Here is a 12,086-nt window from a genome sequence, read left to right as displayed (position 1 = left end):
TACTAGTGTACGCTACAAGAATCTATACAATGTTTTAGAGCATTTGCCATGAATCAAGATAGTAAAAATGTGAATCCACAATTTGTGTTCAGGTGTATTTGTTTAGATCCAAACAAAGTTGCAAACAACAGGTCTATTGTCACTGGAACATACAGAACTTTGAAATATATCTGGACAACTGCACAGTTCCTTGTCAACCAGGAAGTGGGTTAAAAAGCTCTTAGACGTTCACACATTCATCAACCACAAATGAGTGATATGAGTGTGCGGAGAACAACAGCAAAAAAACGAATCCAGTTAAGTGCTCCATTAGAAGAAACAGATCCTGTTACAATGCATGTTTTGTTGTTGCTACAATTAGAGATGTCAGTGATCACCAGTTGTTTTATACTGATAATTTTCAAGTTCATTGCATATATCCATGACATTAACAGTGTTTTTTTTTTTTTTTGGTGACCAATGGTGAAACATTACACTTTCCTTTGATTGGATATCATATTGAATATACAGAGCACAGTCTCCCATCACAGTCTCAAGAGTGTAGAGGAATACTATGAGGCCATTACATGAGGAAAGCTACAGCAGAGATCATGTGGAAAGATTAAGAAGGGAGGCAGCAAGGAGGACAAGTCCAGAACCAAGAGGAAGGGGACAGACAGAATAAAACTAATAAAATTATCAATGCCCTCCTCTTCATGTTAATCATACGTTGAACAAAGGGAGCTTTACACACACTAGTGGCAAACTCAAAAAGGCAATTATGGAAGAATTTTTAAATTAATAGTTTGAATTTTTAAGGGACAAATAGTATATGAAAATGTATTCAAATACATGATCTTTCATGTGAGATTGCATTATGATTTAGACTCTGTTAGTTAAAACTGCTTTTTGGAACTTTGGAGATGTTTTTTTTTTTCTTATTTGAAAATATTCCCACCCAATTATACCATCCAGATTAATAATTCAGTACAATTTCTGCACAGAACACAAATATCCATCCTTCCATCCATCCATCCATCCATCCATCCATCTTCTTCCAGTTATCCAGGGCCAGGTCACAGGGGAAGCAGCCTTAGCAGAGAAGCTCAGACCTCCCTTACCCAAGCCATATCCTCCAGCTTATCTTCTGCGACCCCAAAGGGTTTCCAGGCCAGCTGACAGATTTAATCTCTCAGCTGGCCTGGGTCTGCCCCGGGGCCTCCTCCTAGTTACTAGGAGGAGCATGTCGGTGAGGTGCTCTTGGCATGTCCTACTAGGACCTAGTAGGACATGCCCGGAGCACCTCACTGAAGAGGAGAAAAAGGAGTCAGCAGATATTTTGGTACTTAAAAGGCTATGAAAAATTTCTAAATGCTAATGAGCAACAAATGTTTTTTGTTTTTGTTTTTGTTTTTTTTTTTGGGGGGGGGGGGGGGGGGGGGGGGGGTCTATTTGGTTGTGTTTGGATTCCCTCTGTGTGCCAGGTCTGTGTGTACCATGTTTGGTTGTTTTGTTGTGACACTCTTGTGTTCCCTGTGTTTAGTGTGTTTGGTTTCGCTTCCTCTCGTCTTGTCTCTGAGATTGTGTTTGGCTGTGATCCCACCTGTTGTCACTCCCCTCACTGGCTCTTGTATATTTATTGTCTACTGTTGTTTTTGTCCTTTGTCACATCCTCATCAGTGTAGCCATCCGTGTTGGCATTCCTGCTGTGTGCTATGTGTTTCCAATTTCCAGTTTTCATGTAGCTGGGTCCTGTCCAGCTTAGTTTTACCTGTGCTTAAGAGGGCATTGAGGTCCTGTCTGCCTTGCCTGCTGCAGCAGCCGTGACAGATCCAGTAACACTTTTTATGTCAGAAATGATGTTGAGAGACATTTTCTGAGATTTAATTCATGACAAGAAAAAAAAGTCCACACTTTCAATTGCACTTTTCAATGAAAATCTAAGTGTCCTAGTGCTAGATTTTAAAGTTGATAAATGTGCTCATTAAATCTTACAAGCTTACATTGTATATTAAACATGACAAACAGTAATCTCTGTGGGTAGGTATCAGTTTCTTCAGAAACCTTTTGTCAAACCATTAAAAGCTCAGATATATAAGTCAGTATGCAGGGGATTGTGATCACTAAAAGGCCTGTACTACATGGAGTGTCTCATCAGTTCTCTAATTATCCATCCATCCATTTTCTTCTGCTTATCTGGCCAATGCCAAGAAGCACGCAATGCATTTAGAAGTGCGCATCGACTTGTACCAATGCAAGTATGACAGCCAAACCATCTTGGGCTGTGCTCGAAAAGAACAAAAGAGAAATGAAGGTGAACCTTTTAGATTTATACTCTACGCCTTAAACTGTGTTGTAACCAGAAACTCCTCTGACCCCTACGCTGTAACCTGGGACCTTATCTGATGTGCAGCTCCCAAGAAGAAGCTCCCCTCTTGTAGTTTTAAAAATGGTCTTTTGGTGTTTGCAAAGTTCTGTGTCATATCCCCCTGTTAAAAAGAATAGAGGATGATCTCACATGTTGGAATAGTTTACCTATATCAGTCATGGGGAGAGTTGCTGCCATTAAAATGATGGTTTTACCAAAAATTAATTATCTATTCTCGCTGATCCCTAATAAACCTTCTGTTGCTCGGTTTAAGTCACTAGACTCAAACATCTCAAAATTCCTATGGAAAAACAAACCATCACGAATTAGTTTGAAAACTTTACAAAGGCCAAAACACAGTGGCGGTCTAGAACTACCAAAGTTTTATTTCTATTTCTTAGGGAGCAGATTGCAGTACATTTCAAAGTGGATCAAATCAAGTTCATTAGACAACCCATGGTTGGATTTAGAACAGGCACTTTGCGGAAAAGTAAAAATCTCAGATCTACCTTTCATTAGCCCCAGTATTAAGCATCATAACTGCTTTAAAAGCACCTCTCTGTCAGCCTGGTGGGAATTTTTAAAAATAACTAAGTCTTCACTTATTCCCTGTAAACTAACGCCCATTTGGAACAATCCAGATATTTGTCAGAAAAAGAAAATGCTGAATTTTCCATTATGGCGTGATAAGGGGATAAATAAGTTAGAACATATTATCCAAGACGGAAACCTTATGACATTCCATGAACTTATATTAAAATATGGAATTGGCAACAGTAGATTTCTGGAATATCAACAACTGAAGTCTCTGGAGCTTGAAAAAGGCGACTGGACTTCTTTTTGTTTCTTGAAGACGTTTCACCTCTCATCCGAAAGGCTTCTTCAGTTCTCAACCAAATGGTGGAGAGACCCAGGTATTTAAACCCCTGTGGGCGTAGTCCCCTGGAGGTGGTTATGACCCTCTATTGATCATGTGCGTGAACACATGTGCCCAGGTGTGAAGGGGGCGTGGGTCATATTTAATCAGTGGTTTCAGTTGAAACCAATTTAGGACTCCGCTCCATTGTTTCCTGTGGCCTATTGAGGTCACTGGAACAAAGGTGTGAATGGGGGTTGAGACGTCTGGGAAGGGAGCTCAGGACAGCACTGTAAGCGGGGGAAAGTTGGTGACGTAATCCACCTCCTCTGTTCAATGATGGTTGTTCACAGTGGACATAGATGGCTTCTTTCACTCCTCTTTCAAACCATCTGTTTTCCCTGTCCAAAATGTGGACATTGGCATCCTCAAAAGAGTGCCCTTTTTCCTTCAGATGCAGATGTACTGCTGAATCTTGTCCTGTCGAGGTGGCTCTTCTATGTTGTGCCATTCGTTTGTGAAGAGGCTGTTTGGTTTCACCAATGTAGAGGTCCGAGCACTCTTCACTGCACTGAACAGCATACACTACATCGCTGATCTTGTGTTTGGCGGGTTTGTCCTTGGGATGAACCAGTTTTTGTCTTAGGGTGTGACTTGGTTTGAAGTATACTGAGATGTCATGCTTGGAGAAAATTCTTCTGAGTTTCTCTGACAAGCCTGACACATATGGGATGACAATGTTGTTCCTCTTGTCCTTCCCATTCTCTGTAGTTTGTGTTTGGCCTTCATTCCTGTGCATCTTAGCTGATTTGATGAAGGCCCAGTTGGGGTAACCGCATGTTTTGAGGGCTTTCTTAATGTGTGTGTGTTCCTTATGCTTCCCTTCTGCCTTAGAGGGAACACTTTCCGCACGGTGTTGTAGGGTCCTGATCACCCCAAGTTTGTGTTCCAGAGGGTGGTGGGAGTCAAAGAGGAGATACTGGTCTGTGTGTGTGGGCTTCCGGTAAACTTCAATGTTGAGGCTTCCATCTTCCTCGATAAGCACCGCACAGTCCAGGAATGGTAACTTGTTATCTCTGGTGTCCTCCCTGGTAAAACGTATGTATTTATCCACTGAGTTGATGTGACGAGTGAAGGCTTCTACTTCTTGGGTTTTGATTTTGACCCAGGTGTCATCTACATATCTGTACCAGTGGCTAGGTGCCATCCCTTTGAAAGAACCAAGAGCTTTACTTTCCACTTCCTCCATGTAAAGGTTGGCTACAATGGGAGACACTGGGGAGCCCATGGCACATCCATGCTTCTGTCTGTAGAATCCATCATTGTATTTAAAATATGTTGTGGTAAGGCAGAGATCTAAAAGTGCACAAATCTGATCTGGGGTGAAGCTGGTTCTGTTCAGTAAGGAATCGTCTTCCTGTAGTCGTCTTCTGACGGTCTCCACTGCCTCAGTTGTGGGTATGCAAGTGAAAAGTGAAACCACATCAAAGGACACCATGGTTTCATCTGGATCCAGTACAAGATTCTGGACCTTGTTAGTAAAATCTGTAGAGTTTTCAATGTGGTGGGGTGTGATGCCAACAAGCGGTGATAAGATGGTGGCGAGGTGTTTGGAAATGTTGTAGGTGACCGAGTTTATACTGCTGATAATGGGTCGAAGTGGGACTCCTTCTTTGTGGATCTTTGGGAGTCCATAAATGCATGGAGTGGCTTCTCCAGGGTACAGGCGGTAGTAAGTGGGGCGGTCAATGGCTTTTTCCTTTTCAAGTTGTTGCAGGCAGCAAACAACTTTTTTCTTGTAGTTGCTTGTGGGATCACGTCTCAAGACCTCATAAGTATTGTTGTCACTGAGGAGTGTAGTAATTTTGTTGTGGTAATCCGATGAATTCAGCACAACCGTGCACCTCCCCTTGTCGGCTGGCAGTATGGTGATGTTTTGATCCTTGCTTAGGGCTGTGATGGCCTTCTTCTCCTGAATGGTGAGGTTGGATGGTGTTCAAGCACATGATCAATAGAGGGTCATAACCACCTCCAGGGGACTACGCCCACAGGGGTTTAAATACCTGGGTCTCTCCACCATTTGGTTGAGAACTGAAGAAGCCTTTCGGATGAGAGGTGAAACGTCTTCAAGAAACAAAAAGAAGTCCAGTCGCCTTTTTCAAGCTCCAGAGACTACTATGACCTGGATAACTGAGAATCTACACAGACATCAACAACTGAAATCTATCCTGCAAGGAAGATTTAACCTCAATCAACTGAATTTAGAAATACCTACATGGGTTCCAAATGGGCCTTACACAATCAAACATATGCACCCACTGCACAAGCAATTCAGAGGAGAACTAAATGCTTACTCTGTGGTATTGCATTCCTGTTCAGAAGTTCTGGCAGAGGATATATGAAGACCTATCCACATGGTTTAGCTGTCGTGTTCCAACTTCCCCCAGACTATGTATTTTAGATGACGTCAGTGAATTAGTGATGGAGTCATATATATCACACATAGTTCTTACCGCCTTGTGCATCGCTAAGAAAACTATCCTCATGAATTGGAAATCAAAAAATAAACTGTGTAATACTCAATGCAGAAATCTATTATTAGATCATGTTAGCTTAGAGAGAATGTCTGCTTCTTCTAAAAACCAATTGGAGGAATTTCACTCTCTCTAGTTCCCACTGATCAGCTCCATTACTTAGCGGGGGTGGTTGGCTGTGGGCTCTGCTCCCAGTGTGCTTTGTGGGTGGCCTGGGGCTGACTCCGATAGCCCCCAGGACTGGAATCCTGGGGCTGCCTTCTTGTGGCGTCCGTGTGCTTGTCCTAGTTGATGGTGGTGAGGGGCTTGGGTGGGTGCTGCTTTACGATTTTGGGGTGTGGCCGGGGTGCTTGGGGTGATGGGTGCTGGCCCTTGGCCGGATTGGCCGGTCTTCTCTGTGGGGCTCGGGGTGTGGGGTCTGGGGCCCGGGGCTCTGGGATCACGCCGGCTGCTGGTGGGTCCCCCCTGGCGCTGGGGGGGTCTCTGCTGTCCCGGCACGCCCACCAGGTGGGGTGGGTTGGCCGTCGTGGAGTGGCTGGGATGGACAAGGCACGTTTTCCAAACTCAGGCCACTTTGTCTTGTCTCTTGTTTGTGTCTCTCGTTGAGTGAATGAGTATCTGGAGTGGAGCAGGCTACCCTTTGTGGCAGGGGCGGTGGTGCCAGTCTCGGGGGCTGTATGTCGGGTGGTTCATGGGCACCTGGGCCCTGGGGCCTTGCCGCCGGCCTGCACGGGGGGCTGGTTTCCTGTTGTCTCGAATTCCCTGGGGCCCTTGCTCCTCGACCGGAGGGGCTCAGTCTGGGACCTCCCTCTCCTCTCTGCTGGGGTGGGCATGCGGTTGATGGAATGTGTGGCCAAGTGTTTTTGTGGCTCTTGATGGGCTGCGGATGGCTCGGATTTCCTGGGTCCCGCTCTGCCTGCCTCTAGCTCCTTGTGGGCGGAGTAGCAGCTTTCCACCCTCGTTGGTAAGTGCATTTCATGACATAGACACAGACACTAATGCAATCACAGCATAACAAAATTGTTGTTCTTATACAACCATGCTTCATTTTGTTCCAGGTATTGCTTGTTTTGTTTTTTGGTACGTTGTCTTTTTTCTTTCTTTTGTAGTTGCAGCATTTGAATTATTTTGGTTAGTTTAGTGGTGCTCTGTTCTCTTTTTCTGTCTTCTCCCTTTTCTCTCTCTCCTTTTTTTTCTTTTCTTTTTTTCCTCAGCCTGTCAACTGGAATTACATGTATACGTACACAAATAAATAAAATAAAAACACAAACATTAAAAAGAAAAGCTTATAGAGACTCTATAGAGCTTATCTTGGAAGAATAAATATGTTTACATCAAAATACATCAAATGTGAGCTACAATATTCAAGCTGGGAAGTTTCAAGTTATTCACAGACAGTAATGTCTAATACTTGACAATATAGTTTCCTCATTAGTGTTTGGACTTATGTAGAATTCTCAGGTATCTGTACTTTGCTTGAGTATTTATTTATTTTTAGCAATTTTTTTGGCCACAGTGGCTTTTATGGACAGTGGAGAGAGACAGGAAATGGGGCAAAGATTCAGGGGAAGACAGGCGGGCAAATTGGCGACGAGCCGGGACGCGAACCCGCGCCGCCGCACCGCAACGCAACATGTGTATGTGGTCGCCGCTTCACCACTAAGCCACCCAGGCACCCCAAGTATTTATTTTTCTACCTACTTTTTAGAATAGAATAGAATAGAATAGAATGCCTTTATTGTCATTATACAGGATGTACAATGAGATTGGAGGGCCACTCCTGTTCAGTGCTATGCAATAGAAAGTCAAACTCTCTAAAATAAAAATAAAAATATAATAATCTAATATAATATAAAAATATACAGAAAATAAAACACAATGTATAATATATACAGAAAATAAAATGTATGAAAAAAACTGAAAATGAGAGAATGTATAAAAATATATACATTGTAAAAAATAAAACAAGTGTATATGTAAAATAATGAAGATGGTGAGTATTGCACTTGGTGAATGAATATTGCACTAGTGAATGAATATTGGATATTACACAATATAGGAGTGATAGATATTGTTCAGTATGAATAATATAATATTGCACACAGATGTGGGTACAGTTAGAGTGGGTGAGTTTTTACACAAATATGTGTACTTTCTACTCCTTACATTTTCATAACATGATTCTTACTTTAGGTTTAAGATATTTGAGGAAAGTTTTAATTTTGCATCACTGTGCCTTCAAACATCAAACCAATCTGAGCCTAAATGGAGGAACAATAACACATAAAAGCCAATCTTATCTGTGTATACCCCATCACCGGGGCTTATCACATAACAAGAGATGAAAGACGCAAAACCAGGCATCATTTATAGCACTGTACTCAGGAATTAAAGTGGAGATGACTGTAAGTTGTAGTCGTAGTAATTCAACATCTAGCTAGTGCTACTAAAGAGGAGTGTGCATAAATGGAATATTGTGTTGTGGCAGGTAATTTCAAATGCAATGTTTCTAACAGCACAACAACAACAACAACAAATATCTGCAAACACACAAACTGTTTGTGTGCAGTTTGTCACACAGTGTGTCTGCTAGCTAAAGGGCCAGCTGCTGCATCTCCAGGGAGACAAAAGAGTGAGTGAAAACTTCACTCACAGAGAAAGATGTAAGAAAGAGGACAGGAGAGAAGAGGAAGAGGACAGGTTATATTTACAGGTAAGGACTGTACAGTGACAACTGCTAAACTGGAATTTTAAAGCTTACATGTAATATCTTCATTTTAAATCAGATCTTGAATAAGTAAATGGTGTGAAATTGTGAAACATCCTGCAGAACAAACGGAGGTATACTAACTTTGTGTTATTCAAAGGTTGCATGAAAATACTGCAGTTACAGTAAAGCTGTGTTGGACTGTTCACATGGTTGTTGTAGTTTCTTGATCTTAATGCCATGATGTTGTGTTTGAAGGAATTCTTGGTCAACACAGTCTTTATAGAATAACACAAGATTTATTACAAAAAAGACAATGTCAAAATACAGACGCTCAAGACATCTGGGTGAAAGAAAGAATGATCTTCTGCACACTGAACAAAGAAACTTACAGCCTTATATAGGCTTTAACATATGGTAGACACGCTGCCACACAGACTGGTTCAAACCAGCTTTCTTGGGGGGTCAGAGAATCCTCAGTTTTACAACTTTCCTTTTTTGGTCAAGATAAACAGTGAAGATGAGCTCCCAAACCTGAGAAGGTGTGGGAGCCAAGTTAAGTTAGGTTATATATATAGTATTTATTTTCCTGTAAACCTTATTTTGTTTAAATAGTAATTTAATAAGTAATGTTAAGGTTAAAATTTAAGTAAAATTATTTTACTACATTCCTGTTTTCATATTGGGATCTTGTTGTGAATAGGGTTTGAGTAAAGGCTGGGTTATAGTTCAAGCTCGTCACTTCGTGAGTTTATGCAAATTAAGTGCAGCACGGGGGCAGGATAGCGCGGCAGCGTAAGACAGAGCCACACGGTTTTGCTACCGTAGTCTTGTTTAAGGGCTAGCTACTTTCTCTAATGAAGGAGGTCATCTGCTGTGCTGACTCCTTCCCTCCCTCACTGGATCTGTAGTAACATCAATAACTGACCGGAGGCGCTGGAGAGGATCTGAAGGGTCTGAAGGAGCTGCAGTTTGATGATGGGCTGGTTCTCCAGAGTGGCCATGGAGAGGAGAAGTGTCTGAGCCAGCTCACTGCGCTCCAGCAGCTGCAGCCTGTAGCCTGGAGAGGTTGGCTGGAGGCCTGCAGCAGAAACATTATTGAACACAGCAAGAAATTCCTAAATGTCAGGCGTAACTATAGGAAGGAAACCATACATATTTTTAATTATTGATTTATCACTTTAAATGATGTGACTTACTAAAAGCTCCATATTTGGACTCTTAGGTCAACATCAAGGAACAAAAATATAACACTGATAACTCAAAAAGAATCAACTTTAAGCAAAATTCATGACAGAACAAAAGAACACAAAGAAAACGGAGGAAAATAAAAATCAGAATCTGACTAAACGTGGATTTCTGGAACTTTAATCCAGACTAAACTATCTCACCAATTATTGGATGATTTTTCCATCAAACACTGCGCAGATATTCATGATCATCAGACTAGGACTTTTCTTCTGACGCCTTCATGAGGTTCACATTTTGGATTTTAGCTATTTGATGCTTTAATAAATGACCAGACTGAATAGATTGCAGTGAAACTCTGGTGCACACATTTATGTTCCACTCAGGAAGGGCTACAAACACAAATCTGTGAGTGCCTCTCACTGGAGCCCCTCAGAATCAGCTGATTATTAATGAAGTCATGGAAATACTATGATTTTTTTTCTGTTACAGGCCCTCAAAGTGCAGAGCAGTGGCCCAAAGTTTGACACTTTGTAGTTCCTTATCTTTTAAATAAATAATCGTGGCTAGAAGATGAACCTGGTGTCAAAATAAAGGTAAAAACGAGCCTTTTCAAAGGCGATAACTTGTGTTGACCAGACACAGAATCCACATGGTCATATGACCTCTGAAAGTTGACCCAAAATGCTCTTTTTAAGCTTTTCTCCAGTGAATTATTAAAAAAATAGGGTACCAGTGCTTATTTCTCTTACTCTACATCATTAAACTGGTGCCGTTTAAAACTATGATATATCCCATGATACTCAAAGTTGGTTATATATTGGTTTGGCTTTAGATTGGGATCCCTGGACTGGGTTGATTGTGGTGTTGTTTTGTGTTTCTCAGTCCTGAAAATGCCAGGCTGCTCTCATGCTGGAAAAAATGTGAAGTAAAAGCGTCAAATTTCAACCCACCCACCCCCCATATGTACTTCATCACGTGACAGTAAAACTTTGCATGGAATACTGCAGTTATTGTACAAAACAATGTATTGGATTCTGGGGAGATCCGCGGGATCCTTTCTCAGACTTGACTGATTTTATGTGGAATGACCCTTTAATGATCTGAAAACATGTATGACTTCTCTCCTGCAGCTGGCCATCAAGATGCACAAGCTCGGGGAGCTGTAAAGTGTTACAAAAACATGTTGTGCAGTATTTTGTGTTTCCTACTGCAGTATTTGGCTTGTTTGTTATAGTACGACTTTACTCATCAGCGTGATCCTGCCGTGGCTGTATCGATCACACTAACTCTGCAGCACATTTTGGCTGCAGTCTCTCAAATGTAATTACAATGGCTTAATTTAATCACGTCAGTAAGGCTGAACGCTGCACATCAAACATCTCCTCTACTGTGTTTCTGCTCTGACAAATAAAAAATGTCTGCTGTTGTGGAAAAGGTCACTCTATGCATGTCCACTTTATTAGGTACACCTGTTCAACCGCTCATTAATGTAATTATCCAATCAGCCAATCGCATGGCAGCAACTCAGTGCTTTTAGGCACGTAGATAGGATGGAGATGACCTGCTGAAGTTGAAGCTCAGCATCAGAGTGGGGAAGAAAGGTGATTTAAGTGACTCTGAATGTGGCATGGTTGTTGGTGCCAGACGGGCGGGTCTGAGTATTTCCAAAACTGCTGATCTACTGGGATTTTCCCACATAACCATCCTAATGGTTCATGGAGAATGGCCTGAAAAAGAGCGGCAGTCCTCTGTGGGCAAAAATGGCTTGTTGATGGCAGAAGTCAGGGGAGAATTTTCCTTTCTGTTGATAGGACCTGAGGGTACGGGGCTCACCAAAATTGGACATTAGAAGATTTGAAAAGTGTTTCCTGGCCTGATGAGTCTGGATTTCTGCTGTGACATTCAGATGTTAGTCAGAATTTGGCCAAAGTTTCTCATAATGAATAATGAAGTCAGTGTATGTGAAAGTATTCCCTGTGAGTCAAAGGCTCGGGATTCAGGATGCTCTAAGAGATCCGTTTTAGGCGCCTGGGTGGCTTAGTGGTGAAGCCGGCGACCACATACACACGCCACGTTGCGTCGCGGCCCGTCGCCAATTTGTCTGCGTGTCTTCCCCCGTATGTTTCCCCCATTTCCTGTCTCTCTCTCTCTCCACTGTCACAAAAAAGCCGCTGTGGCCAAAAATGCAAAAAACAAAAAAAACCCCAAAACAATCCATTTTAGACATTTTTTGTTTTCTACTCTCGGCTCTGCGTGATGTCACAAAGACTCGATATCCTAATATGGTTATTTTAAGCACACAGTTCTGGTTGTGAGCACAGGTGGATAAAAACATCAGTCTTCATCCACTGACAGTCAGATTGATGCAGCGTCTACAGTGTTGCAGATGTTGTCCTGGTTGGTTGCAGTGCGAAAGTCAATGTTTTGATTTACCAGATGATTTACATTCCT

Source organism: Archocentrus centrarchus, chromosome 19, assembly GCF_007364275.1.
Source record: "Archocentrus centrarchus isolate MPI-CPG fArcCen1 chromosome 19, fArcCen1, whole genome shotgun sequence".
Lineage (NCBI taxonomy): Eukaryota > Metazoa > Chordata > Actinopteri > Cichliformes > Cichlidae > Archocentrus > Archocentrus centrarchus.
Note: the sequence above shows the minus strand (reverse complement) of the source record.